Source organism: Pristiophorus japonicus, unplaced genomic scaffold (assembly GCF_044704955.1).
Source record: "Pristiophorus japonicus isolate sPriJap1 unplaced genomic scaffold, sPriJap1.hap1 HAP1_SCAFFOLD_70, whole genome shotgun sequence".
In the NCBI taxonomy this organism is placed as follows: domain Eukaryota; kingdom Metazoa; phylum Chordata; class Chondrichthyes; family Pristiophoridae; genus Pristiophorus; species Pristiophorus japonicus.
In genome coordinates, this window is record NW_027254613.1 from 52996 (window position 1) to 76910 (window position 23915).

Genomic DNA, 23915 nt, shown 5'->3' on the forward strand with positions numbered 1-23915 from the left:
GAGAATGACCTCGGACAGACAGGACATCACCTTAAAAGCGATACAGAAACACAGTGAACAAAAACAAATAATTCTGTAAAACTCAGCTGGTCGTGAACATTCTGTGGATGAAGAACCCGGGCTCACGTTCAGTCAGATGATCATTCCGATATTTTAAGAAAAATGTAAAGTTTACAGATTTTTTCCACGAAAATAGCGCCTGGAAAAAAATAGGCAGCGAGGAAGGACAAAAGGGAATGTCTGTGATACAGTGGAGCGTAGGAGTGATTGAATAATAAATGGCACAATGCGTAAAGGCAAAGTGGGTGGTAAGCGGGCAATACAGTAACAAAGGATGGACCACAGGAGGTGTTAGTGGGAATTGCAGAACCATTATCAGACAATGGGAGCGGTGCTTATGATCCGATACGTCGAACCGAATGTTGAGGCCAGAACACTATAACATGCCTGGAATGTAGGGTCTGAATGCCTTTTAATCAGACAAGGCAGCTTGCCCACCCCGGATTGATTTCCTGTACGGTTTAAATTCGGCAGCCAAGGGACTAAATCCAAAGCCAGCTTCTCCCATCTTTTCAGCGCTAGAGAAACAGGACGCACTCATATTCAGGGCAGAGTCTGTTTCACGTTGAAGTTGAGATTGACGCTGAATGTATCCATATCCCAATGGAGGTGAGCTCATGCGTGCAGAAAGGAAGATGGACTGATCAAGTATTGGCCAGAATCAAACACGGGTTTAGGTTGTCCAATGAGACACAGAGCCGAGTGCATCTGAGATACATGAACTTTACTCAGTTCGGTGAGATTCACTTTGCTCCTGGGAATCTCCAGGATTTTTGAACGCTGTGTGAACAAAGGCGCGCAATCAAACGTTTTAATTTGAAACATGTCGACAGGCTGAGATGTGTTTTTTTGACTAAAAGTTGTCAGGGCTCGTCCGGGATTTGAACCCGGGACCTCTCGCATTTCAATTATTAAAACCCCTAAGCGAGAATCATACCCCTAGACCAACGAGCCGCCGACAGTAAGGGATCTAGCTCTCAGATTCTGACGTTCGTTTGCTATTCGGCCCATCGTGCCTGTGCTGACTCTCAGAGACCTATCTCATGAGCCCCCTCTCCATTGTCCAGCTAATGTTTTCCCTTTGATGAATAGATTATTCTTTGAGACATTACTTCACCAATGAGCTGCATCCTTGTCAGTAAAAGGTGAATTTGCAATGAGGTTAAATGTGATTGCCCAAAAAAAACGAGTGGAAACGGTTTAACACAATAACGACGAAGTTGAGGGCATACTGGATCAGCAGTCCATTGCCTGAACTTTTCAGTCACCTTATCTCCTATTTACTGCAACGTCAGACATCCATCCCCTACTTTTTCCATTCAAACAGAAATAATGTGCACGAAAGTCTACTTCACCGCTTGTTTTGCCCGTGCAACCAGATCGACAGTGATGAAAATGTGCCATGAGTTTTTTAAAGCAAACAGCCTTCCTTTACTTTCGGTGAGTGACTGCACGAGATGGTTGGTTTTGAGGCAGAATCAAAATAAAGAATGTAAAATTTCACGCGGCAAGTTAGCTGACCGCGGCAGGACTCGAACCTACAATCTTTTGATAACATCACAGTCACAATCGAAGTCAGACGACTTATCCATTAGGCCACGCGGCTGCTGCTGCTGGCATGAAATTTGTTGTTTTTTTTTATACTGAGAGCAAATTTGGGACAAGGGATCTTTCAAGGAGTGGATTTATGAAAAGATGGGCATATTTTGAGTAATGAACCGTTACGCTGCGATATGGATGTGCACGGACACAGGCAACGTCAATGTAGCTTGATACACAACAGTTTAACAATCGGTTATCGCAACTGAAATCACACTCCTTTTAAAATATACAGGATGATCTCGATTATGAGAAAATACGTCTTAAAGGGGCAGTTGATGAACCGGAACTGACAACCATCCCGTTTGAACAGACACCGAATGATCCAGGACAGGAAGCACATCCATCTTACACAGCTGTAGAATGGGCCTTCACGGACAGCACTTCCCTTTCAAAAGATTAAAGTGGGATTTCTATCATTCCTGAAGGCAATTGTGCTGTGCGTGAGTGAGCGCGGATCTCAGGACCACGAGTGGCTGGGACGGTTTTTGAAGCCACAGGTGATTGACAGGCAGGAAGGACGGAGGGAAGTAAAATCAACCCAGACAAAAAGACAATTTAAAACATATATATATATATCACAATAAGAAAATGAATAAATTTACAGTTTTATTGCAAAAAATTGAATTTAGTTTGATTTCAATAAAGAAATAATTATTTCCCTAATCTATATGTTTTTGATTGAACGAAGGCTGTGCGACTGCTTGAAATCCACTGGAAATCAGGGCGTGCAGTAAGTAAATACACAAACAAGTAAGCCCATGGTGTAAGACAAGCCACGAGCGAAGATGTGGGGAACAAAGGCGACCTTTTAAAGTCGCGAGTGCCTTTCTGCTGGATCTGACAGCAGCTGCGTGTGCTGTGAAAGAGCTCAAATGCAATAGAGCCCAGTGCCGGCAGAACAGAAAAGGCACATTTATTTTGAAAGTTAAAAAGTATGGAATGTATGTTAATATACGCATATATAAATATTAATACATATATTTATATAAACAAAGTCAGTCAGTCAGTCATGTCTTGTCTTGTCTTGATTTGTTTTGTGTTTGAAAATAAGGGGGAAGGAGCTCATCATGTCACACAGCCCAACCGCAAGCTCTCGCTAAAATCGCTATGTTTCTAACTTATATAATTTGCCTTCTTTCAGATGTGGAACAGCAAAATCCCACAGCAGATTCTTCTCCTGTTAGGCAGTCCTCGAATGCGTGTTCAATCAAATCAGTGTGGCTTCAAGTTGCATGCAATGCATTTTTTCTCCCATGACATGAAATGCACAGTAAGATCGCGCAGCACGTTTGCACACACTCCCTCGCTACACAAACACACCAACAAACTAAAATTCCTGCAACCTCCAAAGGCAGTTTTTGAAATTTGTAATTTAAAATCCGGGACAGGCAGCACATTCCTTTTAAACAGATACATAATGATCCGATACTGATAGCAACCATTTTGGAGAGACAGAGAATGACCTCGGACAGACAGGACATCACCTTAAAAGCGATACAGAAACACAGTGAACAAAAACAAATAATTCTGTAAAACTCAGCTGGTCGTGAACATTCTGTGGATGAAGAACCCGGGCTCACGTTCAGTCAGATGATCATTCCGATATTTTAAGAAAAATGTAAAGTTTACAGATTTTTTCCACGAAAATAGCGCCTGGAAAAAAATAGGCAGCGAGGAAGGACAAAAGGGAATGTCTGTGATACAGTGGAGCGTAGGAGTGATTGAATAATAAATGGCACAATGCGTAAAGGCAAAGTGGGTGGTAAGCGGGCAATACAGTAACAAAGGATGGACCACAGGAGGTGTTAGTGGGAATTGCAGAACCATTATCAGACAATGGGAGCGGTGCTTATGATCCGATACGTCGAACCGAATGTTGAGGCCAGAACACTATAACATGCCTGGAATGTAGGGTCTGAATGCCTTTTAATCAGACAAGGCAGCTTGCCCACCCCGGATTGATTTCCTGTACGGTTTAAATTCGGCAGCCAAGGGACTAAATCCAAAGCCAGCTTCTCCCATCTTTTCAGCGCTAGAGAAACAGGACGCACTCATATTCAGGGCAGAGTCTGTTTCACGTTGAAGTTGAGATTGACGCTGAATGTATCCATATCCCAATGGAGGTGAGCTCATGCGTGCAGAAAGGAAGATGGACTGATCAAGTATTGGCCAGAATCAAACACGGGTTTAGGTTGTCCAATGAGACACAGAGCCGAGTGCATCTGAGATACATGAACTTTACTCAGTTCGGTGAGATTCACTTTGCTCCTGGGAATCTCCAGGATTTTTGAACGCTGTGTGAACAAAGGCGCGCAATCAAACGTTTTAATTTGAAACATGTCGACAGGCTGAGATGTGTTTTTTTGACTAAAAGTTGTCAGGGCTCGTCCGGGATTTGAACCCGGGACCTCTCGCATTTCAATTATTAAAACCCCTAAGCGAGAATCATACCCCTAGACCAACGAGCCGCCGACAGTAAGAGATCTAGCTCTCAGATTCTGACGTTCGTTTGCTATTCGGCCCATCGTGCCTGTGCTGACTCTCAGAGACCTATCTCATGAGCCCCCTCTCCATTGTCCAGCTAATGTTTTCCCTTTGATGAATAGATTATTCTTTGAGACATTACTTCACCAATGAGCTGCATCCTTGTCAGTAAAAGGTGAATTTGCAATGAGGTTAAATGTGATTGCCCAAAAAAAACGAGTGGAAACGGTTTAACACAATACCGACGAAGTTGAGGGCATACTGGATCAGCAGTCCATTGCCTGAACTTTTCAGTCACCTTATCTCCTATTTACTGCAACGTCAGACATCCATCCCCTACTTTTTCCATTCAAACAGAAATAATGTGCACGAAAGTCTACTTCACCGCTTGTTTTGCCCGTGCAACCAGATCGTCAGTGATGAAAATGTGCCATGAGCTTTTTAAAGCAAACAGCCTTCCTTTACTTTTGGTGAGTGACTGCACGAGATGGTTGGTTTTGAGGCAGAATCAAAATGAAGAAAATAAAATTTCACGCGGCAAGTTAACTGACCGCGGCAGGACTCGAACCTGCAATCTTCTGATAACATCACAGTTACAATCGAAGTCAGACGATTTATCCATTAGGCCACGCAGCTGCTGCTGCTGGCATGAAATTTGTTGTTTTCTTATACTGAGAGCAAATTTGGGACAAGGGATCTTTCAAGGAGTGGATTTATGAAAATATGGGCATATTTTGAGTAATGAACCGATGCGCTGCGATATGGATGTGCACAGACACAGGCAACGTCAATGTAGCTTGATACACAACAGTTTAACAATCGGTTATCGCAACTGAAGTCAAACTCCTTTTAAAATATGCAGGATGATCCCGATTATGAGAAAATACGTCTTCAAGGGGCAGTTGATGAACCGGAACTGACAACCATCCCGTTTGAACAGACACCGAATGATCCAGGACAGGAAGCACATCCATCTTACACAGCTGTAGAATGGGCCTTCACGGACAGCACGTCCCTTTCAAAAGATTAAAGTGGGATTTCTATCATTCCTGAAGGCAATTGTGCTGTGCGTGAGTGAGCGCGGATCTCAGGACCACGAGGGGCTGGGACGGTTTTTGAAGCCACAGGAGATTGACAGGCAGGAAGGAGGGAGGGAAGTAAAACGAACCCAGAAAAAAAGACAATTTAAAACATATATATATTGATCACAATAAGAAAATAAATACATTTACAGTTTTATTGCAAAAAATTTAATTTGGTTTGATTTAAATAAATAAATCATTATTACTTAATCTATATATTTTTGATTGAACGCAGGCTGTGCGACTGCATGAAATCCACTGGAAATCAGAGCGTGCAGTCAGTAAATACCCAAACACAGTAAGCCCATGGTGTAAGACAAGCCACGAGGGAAGATATGGGGAACAAAGGCGATCTTTTAAAGTCGCGAGTGCCTTTCTGCTGGATCTGACAGCAGCTGCATGTGCTGTGAAAGAGCTCAAATGTTATAGAGCCCAGTGCTTGCAGAACAGAAATGGCACATTTATTGTGAAAGTTAAAAAGAACGGATTGTTTGTAAATATGCGTGTACATTAATATTTATATATATATCTGTATAAACAAAGTCAGTCAGTCAGTCATGTCTTGTCTTGTCTTGATTTGATTTGTGTTTGAAAATAAGGGGGAAGGAGCTCATCATGTCACACAGCCCAACCGCAAGCTCTCGCTAAAATCGCTATGCTTCTAACTTATATAATTTGCCTTCTTTCAGATGTGGAACAGCAAAATCCCACAGCAGATTCTTCTCCTGTTAGGCAGTCCTCGAATGCGTGTTCAATCAAATCAGTGTGGCATCAAGTTGCATGTAATGCATTTTTTCTCCCATGACATGAAATGCACAGTAAGATAGCGCAGCACGTTTGCACACACACCCTCGCTACCCAAACACACCAACAAACTAAAATTCCTGCAACCTCCAAAGGCAGTTTTTGAAATTTGAAATTTAAAATCCGGGACAGGCAGCACATTTCTTTTAAACAGCGACATAATGATCCGATACTGATAGCAACCATTTTGGAGAGACAGAGTATGACCTCGGACAGACAGGACATCACCTTGAAAGCGATACAGAAACGCGGAGAACAAAAACAAAGAATTCTGTAAAACTGAGCTGGTCATGTACATTCTGTGGATGAAGATCCCGGGCTCACGTTCAGTCAGCTGATCATTCCGATATTTTAAGAAAAATGTAAAGTTTACAGATTTTTTCCACGAAAATAGCGCCTGGAAATAAATAGGCAGCGAGGAAGGACAAAAGGGAATGCCTGTGATACAGTGGAGCGTAGGAGTGATTGAATAATAAATGGCACAATGCGAAAAGGCAAAGTTGGTGGTAAGCGGGCTATACAGTAACAAACGATGGACCAGAGGAGGTGTTAGTGGGAACTGCAGAACCATTAGCAGACAATGGGAGTGGTGCTTATGATCCGATACGTCGAACCGAATGTTGAGGCCAGAACACTACAACATGCCTGGAATGTAGGGTCTGAACGCCTTTTAATCAGACAAGGCTGCTTGCCCACCCCGGATTGATTTCCTGTACGGTTTAAATTCGGCAGCCAAGGGATTAAATCCAAAGCCAGCTTCTCCCACCTTTTCAGCGCTAGAGAAACAGGACGCACTCATATTCAGGGCAGAGTCTGTTTCACGTTGAAGTTGAGATTGACGCTGAATGTATCCATATCCCATGGAGGTGAGCTCATGCGTGCAGAAAGGAAGATCGACTGATCAAGTATTGGCCAGAATCAAACACGGGTTTAGGTTGTCCAATGAGACACAGAGCCGAGTACATCTGAGATGCATGAACTTTACTCAGTTCGGTGAGTTTCACTTTGCTCCTGGGAATCTCCAGGATTTTTGGACGCTGTGTGAACAACGGAGCGCAATCAAACGTTTTAATTTGAAACATGTCAGTTTTCTCACATGTCGACCGGCTGAAAAGTGGTTTTTTGACTAAAAGTTGTCAGGGCTCATCCGGGATTTGAATCCGGGACCTCTCGCATTTCAATTATTAGAACCCCTAACCGAGAATCATGCCCCCAGACTAACGAGCCGCCGACAGCAAGGGATCTAGCGCTCAGATTCTGACGTTCGTTTGCTATTCGGCCCATCGTGCCTGTGCTGACTCTCAGAGACCGATCTCATGAGTCCTCCTCTCCATCGTCCTGCTAATGTTCTCCCTTTGATGAACAGATTATTCTTTGAGACATTACTCCACCAACGAGCTGCATCCTTGTCAGTAAAATGTGAATTTGGCAATGAGGTTAAATGTGATTGCTGAAAAAAACCGAGTGGAAACGGTTTAACACAATAACGACGAAGCTGGGGGCACACTGGATCAGCAGTCCATTGCCTGCACCTCTCAGTCACCTTGTCTCCTATTTACTGCAAAGTCAGACATCCATCCCCTACTTTTTGCATTCAAACAGAAATAATGTGCACGAAAGTCTACTTCACCGCATATTCTGCCCGTGCAACAAGATCGACAGTGATGAAAATGTGCCATTAGCTTTTTAAAGCAAACAGCCTTCCTTTACTTCAGGTGAGTGACTGCACGAGATGGTTGGTTTTGAGGCAGAATCAAAACAAAGAATACAAAATTTCACGCGGCGAGACTCCTACCTGCAATCTTCTGATAACATCACAATTACAATCGAAGTCAGACGACTTATCCATTAGGCCACGCGGCCGCTGCTGCTAGTATGAAATTTGTTGTTTCTTTATAGTGAGAGCAAATTTGGGACAAGGCTTCGATCAAGGAGTGGATTTCGGAAAACATGGGCATATTTTGTGTAATGAACCGATGCGCTGCGATATGGATGTGCACGGACACAGGCAACGTCAATGTATCTTGAAACACAACAGTTTAACAATCGGTTATCGCAACTGAAATCACACTCCTTTTAAAATATACAGGATGATCCCGATTATGAGAAAATACGTCTTAAAGGGGCATTGATGAACCGGAACTGACAACCATCCCGTTTGAACAGACACCGAATGATCCAGGACAGGAAGCACATCCATCTTACACAGCTGTAGAATGGGCCTTCACGGACAGCACTTCCCTTTCAAAAGATTAAAGTGGGATTTCTATCATTCCTGAAGGCAATTGTGCTGTGCGTGAGTGAGCGAGGGTCTCAGGACCACGAGGGGCTGGGACGGTGTTGAAGCCACAGGTGATTGACAGGCAGGAAGGAGAGAGGGAAGTAAAACCAACCCAGACAAAAAGACAATTTAAAACATATATATATATGATTCCCAGTTTCTCCCTCCCTCCCTGCCCTGGAGGTACTGAGGCTCACGCTCACTCCTTCCCTGCTTGAGTATGTTGAGGCCCGCACTATCTCCCTCCATGTCCTGGGGGTGCTGAGGCCCACAGTCCCTCCCTCCCTGCCCTCGGGGTACTGAGGCCCAATCTCCCTCCCACCCTTAGCTGGGAGTGCTGAGGCCTACACTCGTTCTCTATCTGAGGGTACTGAGCCCCACAGATCCTCCCTCTCTGCCCTGCGGGTACTGAGGCCCACACTTCCTCACTCCCTCCCTGTACTCGTGGAACTGAGGCCCACAATCCCTCCGTCTCTGCCCTTCGGGTGCTGGGGCCCACACTCCCTCACTCCCAGAACTGGAGGTGCTGAGGCGCAAAATCGCTCCCTCCCATCCCTGGGTGTACGGAGGCACATATTCCCTCGCTTCCCGCCCTCGGATACTGAGGCTCACACTCCCTCCCTCCCTGCTTGGGGGAACTGAGGCTCACACTCCCTGCCTCTCTGCTATGGGGTACTGAGGACGACACTCTGTCTCTCTCCCTGCCCTCGGGGCCCTGAGGCCCACACTCATTCCCACCCTACACTGGAGGTACTCAGGCCGACACTCCTTCCCTCCCTGCCCTCGTGTTCCTGAGGCCCACTCTCACTCCCTCCCTCCATGTTCTCCGGCTACTGAGGCTCACACTCCCTCCCTACCCTGGGCGTACTGAGGACCAAACTCCCTCCCTATCTGGATCTTCTGAGGTGCACACTCAGTTCCTCTCTGCCCCGAGTGTACTGAGGCCCACACTCCCTCCCTTTCTGTCCTGGGGGTACTGAGGCCCACTCTCACTCTCTCCCTGTCCTGGGGGTACTGAGTCCCTCACTCCCTCCCACCCTGTCTTGGGTGTACTGAAGCCCACACTCACTCCCTCCCTGTCCTGGGTGCGCTGAGTCCCACATTCCCTCCCCCGCCTGCCTTGGGAGTACTGAGGCCCACACACACTCACTCCCTGCCCTGGTGGTACTGAGGCCCAATCTCCCTCCCTCCATGAGCTGGGAATGCTGAGTTCCACGCTCTCTCACTGCCCTGGAGGTGCTGGGGCCCACATTTCCTCCCTCCAGGTACTGAGGCCCGCACTCCCTCCCTCACTGCCGGAGTGGTCCTGAGGCCCTCACTTACTACCTCCATCACTGCCATGAGAGTACTGAGGCCCACACTCGCTCCCTGACTGCCCTGGGGTACTGAGGCCCATACTCTCACCCTCCCTCCCTGGGGGTATTGAGACTCACGCTCCCTCCCTCACAGCCTGGCCCGGGGGCACAGAGGCCCACACTCACTCCCTCCCTGCCCTGACGCTCCTGAGGTCCACTCTCACTCCCTGTCCTGAGGGTCCTGGAAAAAAATAGGCAGCGAGGAAGGACAAAAGGGAATGTCTGTGATACAGTGGAGCGTAGGAGTGATTGAATAATAAATGGCACAATGCGAAAAGGCAAAGTGGGTGGTAAGCGGGCAATACAGTAACAAAGGATGGACCAGAGGAGTTGTTAGTGGGAACTGCAGAACCATGAGCAGACAATGGGAGCGGTGCTTATGATCCGAAACGTCGAACCGAATGTTGAGGCCAGAACACTATAACATGCCTGGAATGTAGGGTCTGAACGCCTTTTAATCAGACCAGGCAGCTTCCCCACCCCGGATTCATTTCCTGTACGGTTTAAATTCGGCAGCCAAGGGACTAAATACAAAGCTAGCTTCTCCCATCTTTTCAGCGCTAGAGAAACAGGACGCACTCATATTCAGGGCAGAGTCTGTTTCACGTTGAAGTTGAGATTGACACTGAATGTATCCATATCCCAATGGAGGTGAGCTCATGCGTGCAGAAAAGAAGATGGACTGATCAAGTATTGGCCAGAATCAAACACGGGTTTAGTTTGTCCAATGAGACACAGAGCCGATTACATCTGAGATACATGAACTTTACTCAGTTCGGTGAGTTTCACTTTGCTCCCGGGAATCTCCAGGATTTTTGGACGCTGTGTGAACAACGGAGCGCAATCAAACGTTTTAATTTGAAACATGTCAGTTTTCTCACATGTCGACCGGCTGAAAAGTGTTTTTTTGTCTAAAAGTTGCCAGGGCTCGTCCGGGATTTGAACCCGGGACCTCTCGCATTTCAATTATTAAAACCCCTAAGCGAGAATCATACCCCTAGACCAACGAGCCGCCGACAGTAAGTGATTTAGCTCTCAGATTCTGACCTTCGTTTGCTATTCGGCCCATCGTGCCTGTGCTGACTCTCAGAGACCTATCTCATGAGTCCCCCTCTCCATAGTCCTGCTAATGTTTTCCCTTTGATGAATAGATTATTCTTTGAGACATTACTTCACCAAAGAGCTGCATTCTTGTCAGTAAAAGGTGAATTTGGCAATGAGGTTAAATGTGATTACGGAAAAAAACCGAGTGGAAACGGTTTAACACAATAACGACGAAGTTGAGGGCAGACTGGATCAGCAGTCCATTGCCTGAACTTCTCAGTCACCTTATCTCATATTTACTGCAACGTCAGACATCCATCCCCTACTTTTTCCATTCAAACAGAAATAATGTGCACGAAAGTCTACTTCACCGCTTGTTTTGCCCGTGCAACCAGATCGACAGTGATGAAAATGTGCCAAGAGCTTTTTAAAGCAAACAGCCTTCCTTTACTTTCGGTGAGTGACTGCACGAGATGGTTGGTTTTGAGGCAGAATCAAAATAAAGAATGTAAAATTTCACGCGGCAAGTTAGCTGACCGCGGCAGGACTCGAACCTGCAATCTTTTGATAACATCACAGTTACAATCGAAGTCAGACGACTTATCCATTAGGCCACGCGGCTGCTGCTGCTGGCATGAAATTTGTTGTTTTTTTTTATACTGAGAGCAAATTTGGGACAAGGGATCTTTCAAGGAGTGGATTTATGAAAATATGGGCATATTTTGAGTAATGAACCGTTACTCTGCGATATGGATGTGCACGGACACAGGCAACCTCAATGTAGCTTGATACACAACAGTTTAACAATCGGTTATCGCAACTGAAATCACACTCCTTTTAAAATATATAGGATGATCCCGATTATGAGAAAATACGTCTTAAAGGGGCAGTTGATGAACCGGAACTGACAACCATCCCGTTTGAACAGACACCGAATGATCCAGGAAAGGAAGCACACCCATCTTACACAGCTGTAGAATGGGCCTTCACGAACAGCACTTCCCTTTCAAAAGATTAAAGTGGGATTTCTATCATTCCTGAAGGCAATTGTGCTGTGCGTGAGTGAGCGCGGATCTCAGGACCACGAGTGGCTGGGACGGTTTTTGAAGCCACAGGTGATTGACAGGCAGGAAGGACGGAGGGAAGTAAAATCAACCCAGACAAAAAGACAATTTAAAACATATATATATTTATCACAATAAGAAAATAAATAAATTTACAGTTTTATTGCAAAAAATTGAATTTAGTTTGATTTCAATAAATAAATAATTATTTCTTAATCTATATGTTTTTGATTGAACGAAGGCTGTGCGACTGCTTGAAATCCACTGGAAATCAGGGCGTGCAGTCTGTAAATACACAAACAAGTAAGCCCATGGTGTAAGACAAGCCACGAGCGAAGATGTGGGGAACAAAGGCGATCTTTTAAAGTCGCGAGTGCCTTTCTGCTGGATCTGACAGCAGCTGCGTGTGCTGTGAAAGAGCTCAAATGCAATAGAGCCCAGTGCTGGAACATTTATTTTGAAAGTTAAAAAGTATGGAATGTATGTTAATATACGCATATATAAATATTTATACATATATCTGTATATACAAAGTCAGTCAGTCAGTCATGTCTTGTCTTGTCTTGATTTGATTTGTGTTTGAAAATAAGGGTGTAGGAGCTCATCATTTCACACAGCCCAACCGCAAGCTCTCGCTAAAATCGCTATGTTTCTAACTTATATAATTTGCCTTCTTTCAGATGTGGAACAGCAAAATCCCACAGCAGATTCTTCTCCTGTCAGGCAGTCCTCGAATGTGTGTTTAATCAAATCAGTGTGGCTTCAAGTTGCATGTAATGCATTTTTTCTCCCATGACATGAAATGCACAGTAAGATCGCGCAGCACGTTTGCACACACTCCCTCGCTACACAAACACAACAACAAACTAAAATTCCTGCAACCTCCAAAGGCAGTTTTTGAAATTTGTAATTTAAAATCCGGGACAGACAGCACATTGCTTTTAATCAGATACATAATGATCCGATACTGATAGCAACCATTTTGGAGAGACAGAGAATGACCTCGGACAGACAGGACATCACCTTAAAAGCGATACAGAAACACAGTGAACAAAAACAAAGAATTCTGTAAAACTCAGCTGGTCGTGAACATTCTGTGGATGAAGAACCCGGGCTCACGTTCAGTCAGATGATCATTCCGATATTTTAAGAAAAATGTAAAGTTTACAGATTTTTTCCACGAAAATAGCGCCTGGAAAATAATAGGCAGCGAGGAAGGACAAATGGGAATGTCTGTGATACAGTGGAGCGTAGGAGTGATTGAATAATAAATGGCACAATGCGAAAAGGCAAAGTGGGTGGTAAGCGGGCAATAAAATAACAAAGGATGGACCAGAGCAGGTGTTAGTGGGAAAAGCAGAACCATTAGCAGACAATGAGCGCGGCTTATGATCCGAGACGTTGAATCGAATGTTGAGGCCAGAACACAATAACATGCCTGGAATGTAGAGTCTGAACGCCTTTTAATCAGACCAGGCAGCTTGCCCACCCCGGATTGATTTCCTGTACGGTTTAAATTCGACAGCCAAGGGACTAAATCCAAAGCCAGCTTCTCCCATCTTTTCAGCGCTGGAGAAACAGGACGCACTCATATTAAGGGCAGAGTCTGTTTCACGTTGAAGTTGAGATTGACGCTGAATGTATCCATATCCCAATGGAGGTGAGCTCATGAGTGCAGAACGGAAGATGGACTGATCAAGAATTGGCCAGAATCAAACACGGGTTTAGGTTGTCCAATGAGACACTGAGCCGAGTACATCTGAGATGCATGAACTTTACTCAGTTCGGTGAGTTTCACTTTGCTCCTGGGAATCTCCAGGATTTTTGGACGCTGTGTGAACAACGGCGCGCAATCAAACGTTTTAATTTGAAACATGTCGACCGGCTGAGAAGTGTTTTTTTGACTAAAAGTTGTCAGGGCTCGTCCGGGATTTGAACCCGGGACCTCTCGCATTTCAATTATTAAAACCCCTAAGCGAGAATCATACCCCTAGACCAACGAGCCGCCGACAGTAAAGGATCTAGCTCTCAGATTCTGACCTTCGTTTGCTATTCGGCCCATCGTGCCTGTGCTGACTCTCAGAGACCTGTCTCATGAGTCACCCTCTCCATAGTCCTGCTAATGTATTCCCTTTGATGAATAGATTATTCTTTGAGACATTACTTCACCAACGAGCTGCATTCTTGTCAGTAAAAGGTGAATTTGGCAATGAGGTTAAATGTGATTACGGAAAAAAACCGAGTGGAAACGGTTTAACACAATAACGACGAAGTTGAGGGCAGACTGGATCAGCAGTCCATTGCCTGAACTTCTCAGTCACCTTATCTCCTATTTACTGCAACGTCAGACATCCATCCCCTACTTTTTCCATTCAAACAGAAATAATGTGCACGAAAGTCTACTTCACCGCTTGTTTTGCCCTTGCAACCAGATCGACAGTGATGAAAATGTGCCATGAGTTTTTTAAAGCAAACAGCCTTCCTTTACTTTCGGTGAGTGACTGCACGAGATGGTTGGTTTTGAGGCAGAATCAAAATAAAGAATGTAAAATTTCACGCGGCAAGTGAGCTGACCACGGCAGGACTCGAACCTGCAATCTTTTGATAACATCACAGTCACAATCGAAGTCAGACGACTTATCCATTAGGCCACGCGGCTGCTGCTGCTGGCATGAAATTTGTTGTTTTTTTTATACTGAGAGCAAATTTGGGACAAGGGATCTTTCAAGGAGTGGATTTATGAAAAGATGGGCATATTTTGAGTAATGAACCGTTACGCTGCGATATGGATGTGCACGGACACAGGCAACGTCAATGTAGCTTGATACACAACAGTTTAACAATCGGTTATCGCAACTGAAATCACACTCCTTTTAAAATATACAGGATGATCTCGATTATGAGAAAATACGTCTTAAAGGGGCAGTTGATGAACCGGAACTGACAACCATCCCGTTTGAACAGACACCGAATGATCCAGGAAAGGAAGCACACCCATCTTACACAGCTGTAGAATGGGCCTTCACGAACAGCACTTCCCTTTCAAAAGATTAAAGTGGGATTTCTATCATTCCTGAAGGCAATTGTGCTGTGCGTGAGTGAGCGCGGATCTCAGGACCACGAGTGGCTGGGACGGTTTTTGAAGCCACAGGTGATTGACAGGCAGGAAGGACGGAGGGAAGTAAAATCAACCCAGACAAAAAGACAATTTAAAACATATATATATTTATCACAATAAGAAAATAAATAAATTTACAGTTTTATTGCAAAAAATTGAATTTAGTTTGATTTCAATAAATAAATAATTATTTCTTAATCTATATGTTTTTGATTGAACGAAGGCTGTGCGACTGCTTGAAATCCACTGGAAATCAGGGCGTGCAGTCTGTAAATACACAAACAAGTAAGCCCATGGTGTAAGACAAGCCACGAGCGAAGATGTGGGGAACAAAGGCGATCTTTTAAAGTCGCGAGTGCCTTTCTGCTGGATCTGACAGCAGCTGCGTGTGCTGTGAAAGAGCTCAAATGCAATAGAGCCCAGTGCTGGAACATTTATTTTGAAAGTTAAAAAGTATGGAATGTATGTTAATATACGCATATATAAATATTTATACATATATCTGTATATACAAAGTCAGTCAGTCAGTCATGTCTTGTCTTGTCTTGATTTGATTTGTGTTTGAAAATAAGGGTGTAGGAGCTCATCATTTCACACAGCCCAACCGCAAGCTCTCGCTAAAATCGCTATGTTTCTAACTTATATAATTTGCCTTCTTTCAGATGTGGAACAGCAAAATCCCACAGCAGATTCTTCTCCTGTCAGGCAGTCCTCGAATGTGTGTTTAATCAAATCAGTGTGGCTTCAAGTTGCATGTAATGCATTTTTTCTCCCATGACATGAAATGCACAGTAAGATCGCGCAGCACGTTTGCACACACTCCCTCGCTACACAAACACAACAACAAACTAAAATTCCTGCAACCTCCAAAGGCAGTTTTTGAAATTTGTAATTTAAAATCCGGGACAGACAGCACATTGCTTTTAATCAGATACATAATGATCCGATACTGATAGCAACCATTTTGGAGAGACAGAGAATGACCTCGGACAGACAGGACATCACCTTAAAAGCGATACAGAAACACAGTGAACAAAAACAAAGAATTCTGTAAAACTCAGCTGGTCGTGAACATTCTGTGGATGAAGAACCCGGGCTCACGTTCAGTCAGATGATCATTCCGATATTTTAAGAAAAATGTAAAGTTTACAGATTTTTTCCACGAAAATAGCGCCTGGAAAATAATAGGCAGCGAGGAAGGACAAATGGGAATGTCTGTGATACAGTGGAGCGTAGGAGTGATTGAATAATAAATGGCACAATGCGAAAAGGCAAAGTGGGTGGTAAGCGGGCAATAAAATAACAAAGGATGGACCAGAGCAGGTGTTAGTGGGAAAAGCAGAACCATTAGCAGACAATGAGCGCGGCTTATGATCCGAGACGTTGAATCGAATGTTGAGGCCAGAACACAATAACATGCCTGGAATGTAGAGTCTGAACGCCTTTTAATCAGACCAGGCAGCTTGCCCACCCCGGATTGATTTCCTGTACGGTTTAAATTCGACAGCCAAGGGACTAAATCCAAAGCCAGCTTCTCCCATCTTTTCAGCGCTGGAGAAACAGGACGCACTCATATTAAGGGCAGAGTCTGTTTCACGTTGAAGTTGAGATTGACGCTGAATGTATCCATATCCCAATGGAGGTGAGCTCATGAGTGCAGAACGGAAGATGGACTGATCAAGAATTGGCCAGAATCAAACACGGGTTTAGGTTGTCCAATGAGACACTGAGCCGAGTACATCTGAGATGCATGAACTTTACTCAGTTCGGTGAGTTTCACTTTGCTCCTGGGAATCTCCAGGATTTTTGGACGCTGTGTGAACAACGGCGCGCAATCAAACGTTTTAATTTGAAACATGTCGACCGGCTGAGAAGTGTTTTTTTGACTAAAAGTTGTCAGGGCTCGTCCGGGATTTGAACCCGGGACCTCTCGCATTTCAATTATTAAAACCCCTAAGCGAGAATCATACCCCTAGACCAACGAGCCGCCGACAGTAAAGGATCTAGCTCTCAGATTCTGACCTTCGTTTGCTATTCGGCCCATCGTGCCTGTGCTGACTCTCAGAGACCTGTCTCATGAGTCACCCTCTCCATAGTCCTGCTAATGTATTCCCTTTGATGAATAGATTATTCTTTGAGACATTACTTCACCAACGAGCTGCATTCTTGTCAGTAAAAGGTGAATTTGGCAATGAGGTTAAATGTGATTACGGAAAAAAACCGAGTGGAAACGGTTTAACACAATAACGACGAAGTTGAGGGCAGACTGGATCAGCAGTCCATTGCCTGAACTTCTCAGTCACCTTATCTCCTATTTACTGCAACGTCAGACATCCATCCCCTACTTTTTCCATTCAAACAGAAATAATGTGCACGAAAGTCTACTTCACCGCTTGTTTTGCCCTTGCAACCAGATCGACAGTGATGAAAATGTGCCATGAGTTTTTTAAAGCAAACAGCCTTCCTTTACTTTCGGTGAGTGACTGCACGAGATGGTTGGTTTTGAGGCAGAATCAAAATAAAGAATGTAAAATTTCACGCGGCAAGTGAGCTGACCACGGCAGGACTCGAACCTGCAATCTTTTGATAACATCACAGTCACAATCGAAGTCAGACGACTTATCCATTAGGCCACGCGGCTGCTGCTGCTGGCATGAAATTTGTTGTTTTTTTTATACTGAGAGCAAATTTGGGACAAGGGATCTTTCAAGGAGTGGATTTATGAAAAGATGGGCATATTTTGAGTAATGAACCGTTACGCTGCGATATGGATGTGCACGGACACAGGCAACGTCAATGTAGCTTGATACACAACAGTTTAACAATCGGTTATCGCAACTGAAATCACACTCCTTTTAAAATATACAGGATGATCTCGATTATGAGAAAATACGTCTTAAAGGGGCAGTTGATGAACCGGAACTGACAACCATCCCGTTTGAACAGACACCGAATGATCCAGGACAGGAAGCACATCCATCTTACACAGCTGTAGAATGGGCCTTCACGGACAGCACTTCCCTTTCAAAAGATTAAAGTGGGATTTCTATCATTCCTGAAGGCAATTGAGCTGTGCGTGAGTGAGCGCGGATCTCAGGACCACGAGTGGCTGGGACGGTTTTTGAAGCCACAGGTGATTGACAGGCAGGAAGGACGGAGGGAAGTAAAATCAACCCAGACAAAAAGACAATTTAAAACATATATATATTTATCACAATAAGAAAATAAATAAATTTACAGTTTTATTGCAAAAAATTGAATTTAGTTTGATTTCAATAAATAAATAATTATTTCTTAATCTATATGTTTTTGATTGAACGAAGGCTGTGCGACTGCTTGAAATCCACTGGAAATCAGGGCGTGCAGTCTGTAAATACACAAACAAGTAAGCCCATGGTGTAAGACAAGCCACGAGCGAAGATGTGGGGAACAAAGGCGATCTTTTAAAGTCGCGAGTGCCTTTCTGCTGGATCTGACAGCAGCTGCGTGTGCTGTGAAAGAGCTCAAATGCAATAGAGCCCAGTGCTGGAACATTTATTTTGAAAGTTAAAAAGTATGGAATGTATGTTAATATACGCATATATAAATATTTATACATATATCTGTATATACAAAGTCAGTCAGTCAGTCATGTCTTGTCTTGTCTTGATTTGATTTGTGTTTGAAAATAAGGGTGTAGGAGCTCATCATTTCACACAGCCCAACCGCAAGCTCTCGCTAAAATCGCTATGTTTCTAACTTATATAATTTGCCTTCTTTCAGATGTGGAACAGCAAAATCCCACAGCAGATTCTTCTCCTGTCAGGCAGTCCTCGAATGTGTGTTTAATCAAATCAGTGTGGCTTCAAGTTGCATGTAATGCATTTTTTCTCCCATGACATGAAATGCACAGTAAGATCGCGCAGCACGTTTGCACACACTCCCTCGCTACACAAACACAACAACAAACTAAAATTCCTGCAACCTCCAAAGGCAGTTTTTGAAATTTGTAATTTAAAATCCGGGACAGACAGCACATTGCTTTTAATCAGATACATAATGATCCGATACTGATAGCAACCATTTTGGAGAGACAGAGAATGACCTCGGACAGACAGGACATCACCTTAAAAGCGATACAGAAACACAGTGAACAAAAACAAAGAATTCTGTAAAACTCAGCTGGTCGTGAACATTCTGTGGATGAAGAACCCGGGCTCACGTTCAGTCAGATGATCATTCCGATATTTTAAGAAAAATGTAAAGTTTACAGATTTTTTCCACGAAAATAGCGCCTGGAAAATAATAGGCAGCGAGGAAGGACAAATGGGAATGTCTGTGATACAGTGGAGCGTAGGAGTGATTGAATAATAAATGGCACAATGCGAAAAGGCAAAGTGGGTGGTAAGCGGGCAATAAAATAACAAAGGATGGACCAGAGCAGGTGTTAGTGGGAAAAGCAGAACCATTAGCAGACAATGAGCGCGGCTTATGATCCGAGACGTTGAATCGAATGTTGAGGCCAGAACACAATAACATGCCTGGAATGTAGAGTCTGAACGCCTTTTAATCAGACCAGGCAGCTTGCCCACCCCGGATTGATTTCCTGTACGGTTTAAATTCGACAGCCAAGGGACTAAATCCAAAGCCAGCTTCTCCCATCTTTTCAGCGCTGGAGAAACAGGACGCACTCATATTAAGGGCAGAGTCTGTTTCACGTTGAAGTTGAGATTGACGCTGAATGTATCCATATCCCAATGGAGGTGAGCTCATGAGTGCAGAACGGAAGATGGACTGATCAAGAATTGGCCAGAATCAAACACGGGTTTAGGTTGTCCAATGAGACACTGAGCCGAGTACATCTGAGATGCATGAACTTTACTCAGTTCGGTGAGTTTCACTTTGCTCCTGGGAATCTCCAGGATTTTTGGACGCTGTGTGAACAACGGCGCGCAATCAAACGTTTTAATTTGAAACATGTCGACCGGCTGAGAAGTGTTTTTTTGACTAAAAGTTGTCAGGGCTCGTCCGGGATTTGAACCCGGGACCTCTCGCATTTCAATTATTAAAACCCCTAAGCGAGAATCATACCCCTAGACCAACGAGCCGCCGACAGTAAAGGATCTAGCTCTCAGATTCTGACCTTCGTTTGCTATTCGGCCCATCGTGCCTGTGCTGACTCTCAGAGACCTGTCTCATGAGTCACCCTCTCCATAGTCCTGCTAATGTATTCCCTTTGATGAATAGATTATTCTTTGAGACATTACTTCACCAACGAGCTGCATTCTTGTCAGTAAAAGGTGAATTTGGCAATGAGGTTAAATGTGATTACGGAAAAAAACCGAGTGGAAACGGTTTAACACAATAACGACGAAGTTGAGGGCAGACTGGATCAGCAGTCCATTGCCTGAACTTCTCAGTCACCTTATCTCCTATTTACTGCAACGTCAGACATCCATCCCCTACTTTTTCCATTCAAACAGAAATAATGTGCACGAAAGTCTACTTCACCGCTTGTTTTGCCCTTGCAACCAGATCGACAGTGATGAAAATGTGCCATGAGTTTTTTAAAGCAAACAGCCTTCCTTTACTTTCGGTGAGTGACTGCACGAGATGGTTGGTTTTGAGGCAGAATCAAAATAAAGAATGTAAAATTTCACGCGGCAAGTGAGCTGACCACGGCAGGACTCGAACCTGCAATCTTTTGATAACATCACAGTCACAATCGAAGTCAGACGACTTATCCATTAGGCCACGCGGCTGCTGCTGCTGGCATGAAATTTGTTGTTTTTTTTATACTGAGAGCAAATTTGGGACAAGGGATCTTTCAAGGAGTGGATTTATGAAAAGATGGGCATATTTTGAGTAATGAACCGTTACGCTGCGATATGGATGTGCACGGACACAGGCAACGTCAATGTAGCTTGATACACAACAGTTTAACAATCGGTTATCGCAACTGAAATCACACTCCTTTTAAAATATACAGGATGATCTCGATTATGAGAAAATACGTCTTAAAGGGGCAGTTGATGAACCGGAACTGACAACCATCCCGTTTGAACAGACACCGAATGATCCAGGACAGGAAGCACATCCATCTTACACAGCTGTAGAATGGGCCTTCACGGACAGCACTTCCCTTTCAAAAGATTAAAGTGGGATTTCTATCATTCCTGAAGGCAATTGAGCTGTGCGTGAGTGAGCGCGGATCTCAGGACCACGAGTGGCTGGGACGGTTTTTGAAGCCACAGGTGATTGACAGGCAGGAAGGACGGAGGGAAGTAAAATCAACCCAGACAAAAAGACAATTTAAAACATATATATATTTATCACAATAAGAAAATAAATAAATTTACAGTTTTATTGCAAAAAATTGAATTTAGTTTGATTTCAATAAAGAAATAATTATTTCCCTAATCTATATGTTTTTGATTGAACGAAGGCTGTGCGACTGCATGAAATCCACTGGAAATCAGAGCGTGCAGTCAGTAAATACCCAAACACAGTAAGCCCATGGTGTAAGACAAGCCACGTGGGAAGATATGGGGAACAAATGCGATCTTTTAAAGTCGCGAGTGCCTTTCTGCTGGATCTGACAGCAGCTGCATGTGCTGTGAAAGAACTCAAATGTAATAGAGCCCAGTGCTGGCAGAACAGAAAAGGCACATTTATTGTGAAAGTTAAAAAGTACGGATTGTTTGTAAATATGCGTATACATTAATATTTATATATATATCTGTATAAACAAAGTCAGTCAGTCAGTCATGTCTTGTCTTGTCTTGATTTGATTTGTGTTTGAAAATAAGGGGGAAGGAGCTCATCATGTCACACAGCCCAACCGCAAGCTCTCGCTAAAATCGCTATGTTTCTAACTTATATAATTTGCCTTCTTTCAGATGTGGAACAGCAAAATCCCACAGCAGATTCTTCTCCTGTTAGGCAGTCCTCGAATGCGTGTTCAATCAAATCAGTGTGGCTTCAAGTTGCATGTAATGCATGTTTAATCCCATGACATGAAATGCACAGTAAGATCACGCAGCACGTTTGCACACACTCCCTCGCTACACAAACACACCAACAAACTAAAATTCCTGCAACCTCCAAAGGCAGTTTTTGAAATTTGTAATTTAAAATCCGGGACAGGCAGCACATTCCTTTTAAACAGATACATAATGATCCGATACTGATAGCAACCATTTTGGAGAGACAGAGAATGACCTCGGACAGACAGGACATCACCTTAAAAGCGATACAGAAACACAGTGAACAAAAACAAAGAATTCTGTAAAACTCAGCTGGTCGTGAACATTCTGTGGATGAAGAAACCGGGCTCACGTTCAGTCAGATGATCATTCCGATATGTTAAGAAAAATGTAAAGTTGACAGATTTTTTCCACGAAAATAGCGCCTGGAAAAAAATAGGCAGCGAGGAAGGACAAAAGGGAATGACTGTGATACAGTGGAGCGTAGGAGTGATTGAATAATAAATGGCACAATGCGTAAAGGCAAAGTGGGTGGTAAGCGGGATAATAAAATAACAAAGGATGGACCAGAGGAGGTGTTAGTGGGAACAGCAGAACCATTAGCAGACAATGAGCGTGGCTAATGATCCGAGACGTTGAATCGAATGTTGAGGCCAGAACACTATAACATCCTGGAATGTCGGGTCTGAACGCCTTTTAATCAGACCAGGCAACTTGCCCACGCCGGATTGATTTCCTGTACGGTTCAAATTCGGCAGCCAAGGGACTAAATCCAAAGCCAGCTTCTCCCACCTTTTCAGCGCTAGAGAAACAGGACGCACTCATATTCAGGGCAGAGTCTGTTTCACGTTGAAGTTGAGATTGACGCTGAATGTATCCATATCCCAATGGAGGTGAGCTCATGCGTGCAGAACGGAAGATGGACTGATCAAGAATTGGCAAGAATCAAACACGGGTTTAGGTTGTCCATTGAGACACAGAGCCGAGTACATCTGAGATACATGAACTTTACTCAGTTCGGTGAGTTTCACTTTGCTCCTGGGAATCTCCAGGACTTTTGGAGGCTGTGTGAACAAAGGCGCGCAATCAAACGTTTTAATTTGAAACATGTCGACCGGCTGAGAAGTGTTTTTTTGACTAAAAGTTGTCAGGGCTTGTCCGGGATTTGAACCCGGGACCTCTCGCATTTCAATTATTAGAACCCCTCAGCTAGAATCATACCCCTAGACCAACGAGCCGCCGACAGTAAGGAGTCTAGCTCTCCGATTCTGACGTTCGTTTGCTATTCGGCCCATCGTGCCTGTGCTGACTCTCAGAGACCTATCTCATGAGTCTCTCTCTCCATTGTCCAGCTAATGTTTTCCCTTTGATGAATAGATTATTCTTTGAGACATTACTTCACCAATGAGCTGCATCCTTGTCAGTAAAAGGTGAATTTGCAATGAGGTTAAATGTGATTGGCCAAAAAAAACGAGTGGAAACGGTTTAACACAATAACGACGAAGTTGAGGTCATACTGGATCAGCAGTCCATTGCCTGAACTTTTCAGTCAGCTAATCTCCTATTTACTGCAACGTCAGACATCCAACCCCTACTTTTTCCATTCAAACAGAAATAATGTGCACGAAATTCTACTTCACCGCTTGTTTTGCCCGTGCAACCAGATCGACAGTGATGAAAATGTGCCATGAGCTTTTTAAAGCAAACAGTCTTCCTTTACTTTAGGTGAGTTACTGCACGAGATGGTTGGTTTTGAGGCAGAATCAAAATAAAGAATATAAAATTTCACGCGGCAAGACTCGAACCTGCAATCTTCTGATAACATCACAGTTACAATCGAAGTCAGACGATTTATCCATTAGGCCACGCGGCTGCTGCTGCTGGTATGAAATTTGTTGTTTTTTTATACTGAGAGTAAATTTGGGACAAGGGATCTTTCAAGGAGTGGATTTATGAAAATATGGGCATATTTTGAGTAATGAACCGATGCGCTGCGATATGGATGTGCACGGACACAGGCAACGTCAATGTAGCTTGATACACAACAGTTTAACAA

General features: G+C 43.9%; 6 non-coding genes across 6 annotated transcripts; all 6 read right to left on the minus strand.

Annotated features, from left to right (window-relative positions):
• Positions 1-926: 926 nt before the first annotated feature.
• trnap-agg (transfer RNA proline (anticodon AGG)) lies at positions 927-1014 on the minus strand. Its single transcript is given in 2 exon segments — positions 927-962; positions 979-1014. It is a non-coding gene; the product is annotated as a tRNA-Pro (tRNA).
• A 3028-nt stretch (positions 1015-4042) lies between these two features.
• Positions 4043-4130, minus strand: trnap-agg (transfer RNA proline (anticodon AGG)). Its single transcript is given in 2 exon segments — positions 4043-4078; positions 4095-4130. It is a non-coding gene; the product is annotated as a tRNA-Pro (tRNA).
• A 6462-nt stretch (positions 4131-10592) lies between these two features.
• Positions 10593-10680, minus strand: trnap-agg (transfer RNA proline (anticodon AGG)). The gene is given in 2 exon segments: positions 10593-10628; positions 10645-10680. It is a non-coding gene; the product is annotated as a tRNA-Pro (tRNA).
• A 3013-nt stretch (positions 10681-13693) lies between these two features.
• trnap-agg (transfer RNA proline (anticodon AGG)) lies at positions 13694-13781 on the minus strand. Its single transcript is given in 2 exon segments — positions 13694-13729; positions 13746-13781. It is a non-coding gene; the product is annotated as a tRNA-Pro (tRNA).
• Positions 13782-16793: 3012 nt separating this feature from the next.
• trnap-agg (transfer RNA proline (anticodon AGG)) lies at positions 16794-16881 on the minus strand. The gene is given in 2 exon segments: positions 16794-16829; positions 16846-16881. It is a non-coding gene; the product is annotated as a tRNA-Pro (tRNA).
• A 3012-nt stretch (positions 16882-19893) lies between these two features.
• trnap-agg (transfer RNA proline (anticodon AGG)) lies at positions 19894-19981 on the minus strand. The gene is given in 2 exon segments: positions 19894-19929; positions 19946-19981. It is a non-coding gene; the product is annotated as a tRNA-Pro (tRNA).
• Between the last annotated feature and the right edge of the window lie 3934 nt (positions 19982-23915).